This window comes from Ipomoea nil, unplaced genomic scaffold, assembly GCF_001879475.1.
Source record: "Ipomoea nil cultivar Tokyo-kokei standard unplaced genomic scaffold, Asagao_1.1 scaffold0298, whole genome shotgun sequence".
Taxonomy (NCBI): domain Eukaryota; kingdom Viridiplantae; phylum Streptophyta; class Magnoliopsida; order Solanales; family Convolvulaceae; genus Ipomoea; species Ipomoea nil.
Window position 1 is genome coordinate 602,425 of NW_017616726.1, and position 12,148 is coordinate 614,572.

Consider the following 12,148-nt stretch of genomic DNA (forward strand, 5'->3'; position numbering starts at 1 on the left):
TGTAACAGGTGATTGATTGAATTTATTACGGAGTATATTTTAATAATTTGGACACATTTGAAGAGGCTGGGGTGGTCAATTGCTGGAACAAATTAAACTGTAACCTACACGAACGGTGTATATATATACCTGATGGATTCTTTTTACTGGTTCCACAACAGAGATTTCTCTGAAGAAGAGAAGGGAGTCCTTGTAAGTCTTAATAAGTTTCCAGTTCTTCTGTGTATATTCTAATTAATAAATTCCTATTCTTCATTGAATTGATTCTAATGATCATTCTTTGGCCCCTGGCTGGGTTTGCTTCATTTCCTTTAATTTTACCCTGCTCTTTCTGCTTTCTCCAAGGAATTGAAAACTGCAGATATGGCTTCAAGCAAGATGGTAGAGTGCAGGATATGCCATGATGAAGATTTGGATTCAAGTATGGAGACTCCTTGCTCTTGCCGTGGTACCTTGAAGGTTTGTGGGCTTCTTTTCATTTTTTTTTTAAAATAAAATTCAAAATTTTCAATTTCACCCGACTATATCATGTACTCTATGAACCTTTCTTGAGCGTGTTTAATTTATTTTCCCCAACTGTTGGACTGAGGCCACCACGGGCCAACTCCAACACCATGTGACTAGCCATGGATTATTGGACTGAGGCTAATAAAAGATCAAATCGAACACCCTAACTCTTGGAAATGTGTGGTGATATAAAGAAATGAAGTTGTACATTCCCTATAAAAATTAAAATAGCTTTTGATCCTAACACCAACTTATCACTGTCTACTGTTTTAATGTATTCAAATAGGATCGAGTAGATTTTGGACTACTACTTTATCTCTGAGTGCTTAATTAGCTTTCATAAGGATCTGGTTTTTCAAGTACCCATAAAATAATCAATTTATATTATATATATATATATATATATATATATATATATATATATATATATATATATATTGTGTGTGTGTATGTGTGTGTATATAAAATTTTGAATTTGATCATTCTTAATTAGCTTGTATTTGTTTTTGCCGGTTTCAGTACGCACATAGGGTATGTGTGCAAAGGTGGTGCAATGAGAAAGGTGACACTGTATGTGAGATTTGCCACCAGGTAATTAAGTTCTGTTTTGGTTAGATAATGAGATGTTTCGCTTAAGGCCTAATTATAACTTATAGAAAATACTTTGAGCATGTATTATACTCAGATTAATTTCCATTCACATTACAATTAATTGTTCGCGTATTCCGTCCGAATGTATCATTATAAATCTAAGGGAGATTATTGTTAACACTTTCTATTACTTGAAACCCAAACAGTACCAGTTTTAAAGTTTTAACTCGAAGTGGATTGGTGCTTAAATTTTTCTCTTTTATTTATTTACTTGCTTTTATTTGTTTCACTGCAGCCATTCAAGCCTGATTATACAGCACCTCCCAGTGTTCGTCGCTATGGGAGCTTAAGGTGATCAATTAGGTTTCATACTTTACATCTTTAGCATGTCAAGCTTCTTTAATATACATTTAATTTGGTGTTTATTATATCAGGAGAAGTAGCGTACTTACAAGGTTAGACGTGAGTAGATCTCGTCCGTTTGCAGCATGGTTAAGAGAGCAGAATGGGAATGATTCATCTAATTCTTGAATATTAATGACGGTAAATAAATTACCAGATATTATGTATGTAGAAAGTAATCAAAGTTGTATTGTGTAACACCCCAAGACATCAGAATGAAAGAAAAAGCAAAGCCAACCGGAACACACACCAGGATGACATCGTTTTACCCCTTGGGCTGTTAGTTGTTGTTGATTTGTTAGTTGTTACTAGATATTTCCCTTGTATAAGTAGGGGATAGATTTGACTGGAGGATTATGCTTGGAATTTATCAACTATTTTCTCTTTTCTCTCAATTCCCTCTTTATTCTCTCTCTCGCCCAGTCGCCCCTCTGCATTTCTTCTTCTTCCTTCCCCAGATTATGTTTTCTTCTTCTCCCTCTTGTAATACTGTTCTGCTCTTCCCTTTCTCCCCTACTTTGATCTAAGGTTCATTACTATTGGTATCAGAGCCCTATCTCCCTTCACCATGGAAGCTCAATTGAGTAAATTAGAAGCTCAGATGACTAAAGCAAGCGTCAAAATTGATAAGCGATTCCAGGCTACTAAAGATTTGGTGGAGAGAATCATGGCTAAGATGGAGTTTAGGATGTCCAGCTCGAGAGATGAGATACTGGAGGCGATCGGACTCAACACATCAGCTCCTCCGATTCCGGATGATAAATTAGGGATCTTCGCCGGAGATTAAGAAGTGGTGATCTTTGGTGGAGATTTAGAAGCTGCGATCTTCGTCGGAAATTACGAAATAGTAGAGACAAACCTAGGTGTTGAGGTTCATTACAAGGACATGCATCTTTGTCCATACAGAATAGACACTTCAACCACACAAATTATAATCAATGAGTTTCCTTCAAGCGTAACACTAAGAGGCACTTTCTTCTTTGATGTTTGGGTTGATGAGAACTCATTCAGAAGGCGTCTCTTTACCACTGAACTACCACCCACAACTTCACCATTGCCAATCTAGTGATACATTAAGTTATTAAGTTATTTGAGCCCGATAGAATAAAATTTTTAGTGTACTGGAGATTGAAGAACACAATTCCCTAAATATTATTATTGTTCAAAATAATAGAATCAATCTTAATACATCCACTTAAAAAAAAACATATTTGCATATTACATAATACTTGAAACCTATTGTAAAATGTGATACATATAAAAGAGGAAAAAGCTACACAATACTTGAGCCCTTATAAGTCATCACTTTATTCTTCAATCCAGCACTATTCCTCAACATCAACCTAATAATAAAAGAAATTAGTTAGAAATAAGATTTTTAAAAAAGATTGAAACTGTTAATTTGTTATTACCCAATAAAATTGAGAATGATGATCACCAATGCCTAGCTGTAATACTTTCTGCAATATGTGGAAATTCAAGAGAACAATTATAATAGAAAACAGTTAATAAATAAATATAAAAGGAAACTAAAACATGAATATAACATTTTATACTGCAACATTAAAAAAACATAAACTGCATAATCACCAAAAATGAACTTGTAATCCTTACTTCACCTATAGAAACTAATGTTAATAGAATGAAATGCTCCAAATTGAAAAGCCAAGCTCCAAATTGCTCTTCCTCAATCTTCTATTTCAGTCTTGGTGATGGAATACTGAGTTTTGGGCTGTTTTATAGGTGATTTAGGAGTGTTTGAGTAAATATGGAGTTGAGAGATTGAGTTAAGGATTTTTTTATTTAAATCTTAATAATTCAGCCATACAGTTGAATTTGAATGAGAGTTTGTAATTTAGTTAATTTAACAGAGAATAACGGAGAATTATAAAACTAATAATGAAGAATATATAATTTTTAACGGGAAAAAGAATAATATAATATTGTCGAATAGAAATATAAATTTTAATATTGTTGTATCCTATTACGAATAGGAATTTTAATGTAGAATTGTAGTACGAATGGGAAAGTATGAAACAATATATTCTATTAAAAATTGTATTACACTATTTTATAATGTTAGAATAGGAATTTTAATGTAGAATTGTAATACGAATAGAAAAGTATAAAATAATATATTCTATTAGGAATTGTATTACACTATTTTACAATAGTATAGGAATATTTTGGGCGGGAAGTTAAAACTAATAATTTTATTTTTATATATAGTATAGATATAGATTATTATGTGAACTGTAATTCACACAGTTGTGTGGACCGTAATGATTGCTCTATTAACGATTAGTCTCATAACAGTATTCAAGTTTATATTAACTGTTGATTTTGAAAGAAAAAAAAAATTAAAACTATATGTTCTAAAACAAATTGTCTTCTTTCATATATTTCATTTAAAAAAAAAAAAAACTTACACAATATTTATTTATTACACAATAAATACATTTAAAGCGCCAAGACTATGTGGTCTAATGGTACCCAGGTTGGACTTCCATTTGGAAGATTACGAGTTCGAGCCTCAGTGGAGGCGTTATTGGTTCTTTGTGTTTCAGTAGGTTGAGAAAGTATATGAACACATACTACAATGTAATAGGGCCAGTAACATCCAAAATAATAATAATAAATAACTACATTTAAGGCCATGTTTGATAAAGTTTATTTTCAAGCTTATAGCTTAAATATACATATTATCGTAAAGATGGAGTATTAGGCACTAAGCATTATATTGTACTTTCCTATTGTATATATCTTGTTCGGTCTAGACGACTAAAGTTAATCATAAATTATTTTTTTATAATATTAAGTTTATCATTAATATATAAAATTTTAAAACTACATTAAAAGTATTATTAGACACACACAAAAAAAAAAAATTAAAAAAACTATACAAAAATAAGTAAAGTCCATCATCTTAGTGAACCTTTCGGATTTACAATTAAAAAATGCCTTAGTCTAGAAAAATAAAAGAATTTTGGGACCTAACTATTAAAATATGTTTGGTATTCATCAAATTGAAATCTAAGCCAATTGATGAAAATTGGCCAAGTCGAGCCGGACTTTATAAAAGTAGGTATAAGTCTGCTATAAAAACTTAAGGCCTAAGCCTAGACTTTTATAAAGTTTTCATGGTATTTTATGATTTTCAAAGCCTCACATAATACAGTTTCACAAAAAACATTATGATTTTTGACAGTTTTTATGGTATTATTAAATATCATAATTTCCTATTCGAGTAAAATACAGACAGCAATATATAAATACACATAGTTATACCTATCACTTGTGAGAATATAAAAGAGTATAATAAATGTAATTAAAGAAATTTTCTTTATGAGATAATCACATTTTTAATCGTTAAATTATTTCGTATCTTGAACTGTAATTTCTTAATTTTTAAGTAAGCAAATGTGATCCTTCAATATTTGTTGAAGTTGTCAATTTTTCCCTTCAATCTAATAGAATTGATGGACAAAATTGGCAACTTCACTGAAAATTATAAAACGAATTTTGTTTACTTAAGAGTCGGAGGAACTACATTCGAAATGAAAATAATTAACACAATCAAAGTGTGATTTTTCTATCTTTTATTAAAGAAGTTTAATAATTTTGATATAAATTTTGTTAACCTTTGACACAAAATATTAGATATTGTTTAATTTTTTTTTTATTAGTACATCTAAGGAATTCATGATCAAACTTCTTAAAGTCATGAGGGTTGATTATATAATTGTTTTGCTCTATTGCGATAAATTATTGTGTGGATCGGATCCACACAACAATAATTGATCTTTAACGATTAGTCTCATAACAAAAAATTAAAACTATATGTTCTAAAATAAATTGTCTTTCTTTCATTTATTTCATTTAATATGAAAAAACAATTTACATAATATTTATTATGAGAAAAAAAAAAGAAGAGAAATGTATGATTAAATAAATGCATTAAGGCTCTACTTTGTAAAGCTTATTTTATAGCTTATGGCTTAAATATATACAATATTTTTTGTAAAAATGGAGCATCAGGCACTAAGCATTATTATACTTCCCTATTGTTTATATCTAGTTCAGTATAGACGACTAAAGTTATTCATAATTTAATTTTTTATAATATTAAAGTTATCATTAATATATAAAATTTTTATATTTAAAAACAATATTAAAAGTATTATTTTTTTGAAAGGTATTAAAAGTATTATTAAACACACACAAAAAAAAAAGAAAAACTAAACAAAAATAAGTAAAATGAAATTGTTGGTGTTGAAGTATATAAATGAACAACAAATAGGTGGCTGCCCTTGCTAGGAATGCCCTTGCTTCTATTGTGTACTGCCACCTATTTGTTGTTCATTTATATACTTCAACAGTTGGTTTGATCAGTAAATAATAAATATTACAACATATCAAATGTAACAGATGGAATATTAAGTTATTGTAATGTAATCATTTTGGGCACACATTTGAAGGGGCTGTGGTGGTCAATTGCTTAACATATATATTGCGAGAAGCGTAGAAAACAAAGGGAGGAGAACTGCGTAACATTCATCAGAAAAAGAAGGATGATAAAATCTGTTTTTACAGAGAGGGAAACTGCCACCTTATATACATGGATGGCAGTTCAGTTACAATCAGTTGCAACGAATCTTGAGCTTGCCAAAATTCCCTTTTGTCCCTCTTCCTCTAATAATATATACTTTAACGTACAGGAACGTAACCAACAATAATATATTATATATATATAATCTGTATTTATTCATGAAATATGCTCGTAAGTATAAATAGAAGTGATCTTCATCCTTTTGCTTCGTTCAATCCCAAACAGCAGCTAGCCATTTCTCTCAAGAAGAGCACGGAGTTCTTGTTAGTCGTTGTTTCCTTTTCTTCTGTGTATATATATTCTAATACATACATTCTCATTCTTTGTTGAATTTTCGTTTGTTATGGAATTTGTTGGGCGGAGGCCAGTAAGGGTCAAGTCTGACTCTAAAAAATGTGTGACTAACTATAGCTTTTGGATAAGTGATTTTAAAGATGGATAAGATTATTCTTTGACAAGCTAATTAAGGAAGAGTAGTGCAGATCGATATGTCTTCTTCAACGATGAGAGTACAGTGCAGGATATGCCATGGTGAAGATTTGGATTCAAATAGGGAGGTTCCATGCTCTTGCCGGGGTATCTTAAAGGTAGGTAGATTTGTACGTGGAACTAATTGCTAAGCTAGCTAGCTTATTTTAATTCCCTCGCCCAACTTCTCATATATAATCTATTGTTTTTAATTTTACTTACATAAGTGCAAATCAAATTTATTTGGAGCTTAATCATATTAATTTGTTTTGGACGGTTTCAGTACGCACATAGGGGATGTGTCCAAAGCTGGTGCAATCAGAAAGGTGACACTGTGTGTGAAATTTGTCACCAGGTAATTAAGCATTTTTTTTATTTGTTAGACTACGAAATGTCCTAAGTAGATCTTAATTATAGGTTGTACTCTAAATCTAAATGTATCATTGTAAATCTAATGGAGATTATTGTTAACACATTCTATTACTTACATGAAGCCCAAACAATATGAGTTTATGGTTTTAAGCTGATTGGAGTGGATTCATGTTTAAATCTTATTTTCTCATTCTTTTATTTATTTTAATTTTTTTTCTTGACTTTCTTTAACTGTAATGTAGCCTTTCCAGCCTAATTATACAGCACCTCCCCCCCCCCCCCCCCCCCCCTCATTCGTCGCTATGGGAGCCTTCCTAGCCTCTTAAGGTGATCAATTAGGTTTCCCACTTTACATCTGATGTAATCTCAATTACACATATTTTTATTGGTTATTTGGTTCATTTTGGAAGCTTAAATTCAATGGATTGGCATGTCCAACGCCTTTTCCCTTGTTTTCTCATTAAAATATGGTTATACACTTGCTTTGAATGTTTTACGGTGTTTGGTAGTGTTTTTAAGTCATTTTAGGACTAATGCAAAAGCAAGGAAGGTTGTCCAAGCAAAAGCGGAGTCAAAATGAAGTAGGAAGGAAGTCAACGGCGATTCGACGCGTCGAGAATTCACTACTGGAAATTATAAAATTTCCCACCACCTAAAAGTAATCTTAAATCAAGTCGAAAGCAAAAAGTGGTCGGAAATAGCAACAAAGATTTTTCCGGATACCAAAAGTGATCAGAATAAGGCTTTCGACTTGATTTAAGATCATTTTCAGGTGGTCGGAAATTTCATAATTTTCAGTACGCACATTGAAGAAAGCATCGAAGGCTCGACGCGTCGAGGTCGCGAATTCCAGATCTTTCCAAAGCCGCGAAGACTTCCCAAATTGCCCCCAATTCAGCTTCTACTATAACCTTTCTATCAACCCAAGAGACCAGACCGCGATTTTGGAGACAAGAACATAGCAAATTCAAGAGGAACAAGATCAAGATCTACAATAGGGCTTGGAGTGGAGAAATCGCTAGGAAGATTCGGGAGAATTCTTTCCCTATTTCTTTTACTTCAATCGTTGTTTTGTTTATTCTTGATTTTGATTTGAATGTTATTATGACCATGAGTTGCTAAAACACCTTGGGGATTTCTGGGTGAATGTGTTTATGAACCTATGTGCCAAGAGCTTAATTTCTTTAATATATTTATGACAGTTTTTATTACTATACGTGTGTGGCAACCGCGTATCTGAATGTTGTTGCTAGTAATTGAAGGCCTAAATTGCTTGCTTCATAGCCATATTCATGTCTGAACGGGAGTTAGGCATAAATTAGGGCACACTCATTTGCACTTGACTGTTGCGCCTTGAGAAAGGGCAATTTTGTTAGGGAATTTAATTAATAATTATTGTTAGTTCGAGAGATGGTAGTAATTAGGAATTAACGAATGTCGTTTCTTGTTCTTATTGAGTGTTTGTCGCACGGGAGTGGATAATCACCAGGGATTGAGATTACGAGAGTAATTCAATTTCACATCTGCATTCTCACACAGGTCTAAATCTGAATTAAATATTACATCTTTGATTGACACTAGGGGATTAAACACTTAGATCCCAGAAATTCTATTTTGCTCTTCTGTCTTCATCAATCTGCTTAGTTAGTTATTTTCTCGCTTACAGTTGCCAAAATCATCTGTTTTGTTAGGACTAGCTTTACGTGAATAGTCTAGTAGCTAGTTCTTAGTACCCCAATTTCCTGTGGATCAACTACCCGTACTCAGGGTATTTATTTGTTTGCAAATTTACTACAATCAACATCTCATCTTCAGTGTGTGTATATATATATATATATATATATATATATATATATATATATATATATATATATATATATATATATATATATACACGCCAAGCTTCTTTAATATCATATATATTGTATACTCGTATTTATGAATTTAATTTGTTGTTTATATCTATGAGGGGAGGTACGATAGTTCAAAGGAGACACTCGAATAATTGGCCAATTCCGTTTACCGCGTGGATAAGAGAGCAGCAAAATGGGAATGATTCATCATCTAATTCTTGAATATATATATATATATATATATATATATATATATATATATACACACATTATTCCGTATATTAGTGATTCACCTTACAAGATGAACCATAATTCATGCTATAATAATTGACAATTTAATCAAATTGACAACTTGAGCAAAAATTTAACAAATCATATTTGTTTCCATAAGAATCGAAGGACTAGCACATTTTAAAATTGAAAATAATTTAAAATAAGTGTGATTTTTCAATCTTTTATTAAAGAAGATTACAAATTTTGATATAAATTTTGTTAATCTTTGACCCAAAATATTGGATATTGTTTATTGTTTTTCATCAGTGCACCTAATTAAGAACATGGTGATCAAACAATATCCTTGAACTTCAATATAAGTATAATAAAAATAAAATCAAATTGGATATCAAAAATAAAATAAAATAAAATCTTGTGACATTTATTAAAACACAAAATTTAAAAACATGTATATTAGTTTTTGAATTGTGAATCTAGATTAAACAGGTAATACTTTTTAGTGATAATATAATATTTTATAAAATCTTTTTTAAAAATATTACGTCTCTCACATAACACAATTTCATAAGAATTTTACGATTTTAAAAACTTTTTATGGTATTATTAAACACTATAGTATAATTTCCGATCGAGAAAATTGTATCTATATATAAATACACATGAGGAAATTTCAATTTTGGTCCTATGACTATAGGGGTCTTGTTAATTTCAGTCCCTGACTTTCAAAAGTGTCAATTTAGTACCTTGACTATGCAATTTTGTCAATTTTGGTCACTCAGACCAAATTGCCGGCCAAATTTTGTCGGAAAACTTTTATAGTTAAAATAATGAGGGTATTTTAGTCTTTTTGCCTCTCATTTCTTTCACCCCCATTTTTTCACCGGATCTACTGTAAATTTCGGCGGAGAAAACATTCACCGACGTCGGTTTCTAGAGGGTCCAATCGTGACCAGGCCACCGTTGGACCCAGTCCGAGACCTTCTTCCAGAATTTGCGGACTTGGACGATGATATCATGCTCGACGACGTCGTAGGACACTTCAACCACTATGCCCTCATCGACACTGCCATGCAGCCGGCCAACTTGACCATAAGTCGGCGACCCATTTCCACAGCGTTTCCGTTGATTCCGATTTCTTCGATGGTCTGGAGTTTGGTGCTTTGTCAACTGTCGACAACAGAGCACACACCCCGCTCTCGTCGGAGAAGATGGCGAAATGGGGGAGAAATAAAATAGATTTAAAAAGACCAAAATACCCTCATTATTTTAACTACAAAAGTTTTTCGGCAAAATTTAACCAGAGTGACCAAAATTGACAAAAATTGCATAGTCAAGGTACTAAATTGACACTGTTAAAAGTCGGGGACTGAAATTAACGACACCCCTATAGTCATAGGACCAAAATTGAAATTTCCCTCAAATACACATAGTTATAACTACCACTTCATTCACTTGTGAGAAATTAAAAGAGGTATAATACTACATGTAATCAAAGAATTTGCTTTATGGGATAGTCTCATTTTTAATTTTCAAATATTTTTTTTTTGTAATCTTTAAATGTAATTTCTTAAGATTGAAGTAAATAATGTTACATGTAACTTGTGACGGATTGAATTTATTGCGGAGTATATTTTAATAATTTGGACACATTTGAAGGGGTGGGGGTGGTCAATTGCCGAAACGAACTGTAACCTACATGAACCAACTGTGTATATATATAATCTGTATTTTATACATGAAATCTGGAGTACTGGTATAATAGCAGTGATGGATTCTTTTGATTCGTTCCCAAACAGCGATTTTTCTGAAGAAGAGAAGGGAGTCTTTGTAAGTCTTAATTTCTTTCTAGTTCTTCTGTGTATATTCTAATAAATTCCATTCTTCATTGAGTTAATTCTTTGTTTGATATGGACTTATAACTTAATTTTCATTCTAAAGATCATTCTTTGGCCCCTGGGTTTGCTTCATTCTTTGGTCTTTCTGCTTTCTCCAAGGAATCGAAAACTGCAGATATGGCTTCAAGCAAGATGGTAGAATGCAGAATATGGAGACTCCTTGCTCTTGCCGTGGTACCTTGAAGGTTTGTGAGCTTCTTTTCATTTTTTTTTTAATAAAATCTAAAATTTTCAATTTCACCCGACTATATCATGTGCTCTATGAACCTTTCTTGAACGTGTTTAATTTATTTTCCCCAACTGTTGGGCTGAGGCGACTAATGGCTAACTCCAACCCCATGTGACTAGTCATGAATTATTGGACGTAGGCTGATAAAAGATTAAGTCCAACACCCTGAATCTTGAAAAGGTGTGACGGTATAAAGAAATAAAGCTTTATATTCACTATTAAAAATAGCTTTTGATCCTAACACCAACTTATCATAGTCTACTGTTTTAATGTATTCAAATAGGAGAAGAATTTGGAATTTGGACTACTAATTTATCTCTAAGTGCTTAATTAGCTTTCATAAGGATCTGGTTTTTCAAGTAGCCATAAAATAATCAATATATATATATATATATATATATATATATATATATATATATATTGATTATTCGACACATTATTCTTAATTAGCTTGTATTTGTTTTGGGCGGTTTCAGTACGCACATAGAGCATGTGTGCAAAGGTGGTGCAATGAGAAAGGTGACACTGTGTGTGAGATTTACCACCAAGTAATATTAAGTTCGGTTGTTGTTAGATAATGAAATGTCCGAGTAAGGTCTAATTATAGCTTATAAGAAATACTTTGTGCATGTATTATACTCAGACTAATTTCCATTCACATCAAAATTAAGCTCTTTTTTGCTTTTGTTCACGTCTTCAATCCAAATGTATCATTGTAAATCTAATAGAGATTATTGTTACTACTTTCTATTACTTGAAGCCCAAACAATACCAGTTTTAAAGTTTTAATTCGAAGTGGATTGGTGTTTAATAAATATTTCTCTTTTATTTATTTACTTACTTTTATTTGTTTCAATGCAGCCTTTCAAGCCTGATTATACAGCACCTCCCCGTGTTCGTCACTATGGGAGCTTAAGGTAATCAATTAGGTTTCATACTTTACATCTTTAGCATGCCAGGGCGTACCTAAACCGGGTAGTAAAGTACC

At 31.8% G+C, this 12,148-nt stretch overlaps 2 long non-coding RNA genes across 2 annotated transcripts; both read left to right on the forward strand.

Moving 5' to 3' along the window:
* The first annotated feature begins 373 nt into the window (after nucleotides 1-373).
* Nucleotides 374-1,450, forward strand: LOC109157067. Its single transcript, XR_002050157.1, has 3 exons — nucleotides 374-459; nucleotides 1,027-1,098; nucleotides 1,394-1,450. It is a non-coding gene; the product is annotated as an uncharacterized LOC109157067 (long non-coding RNA).
* Nucleotides 1,451-6,633: 5,183 nt separating this feature from the next.
* Nucleotides 6,634-11,679, forward strand: LOC109157079. Its single transcript, XR_002050168.1, has 3 exons — nucleotides 6,634-6,666; nucleotides 11,087-11,116; nucleotides 11,637-11,679. It is a non-coding gene; the product is annotated as an uncharacterized LOC109157079 (long non-coding RNA).
* The last annotated feature ends 469 nt before the right edge of the window (nucleotides 11,680-12,148 follow it).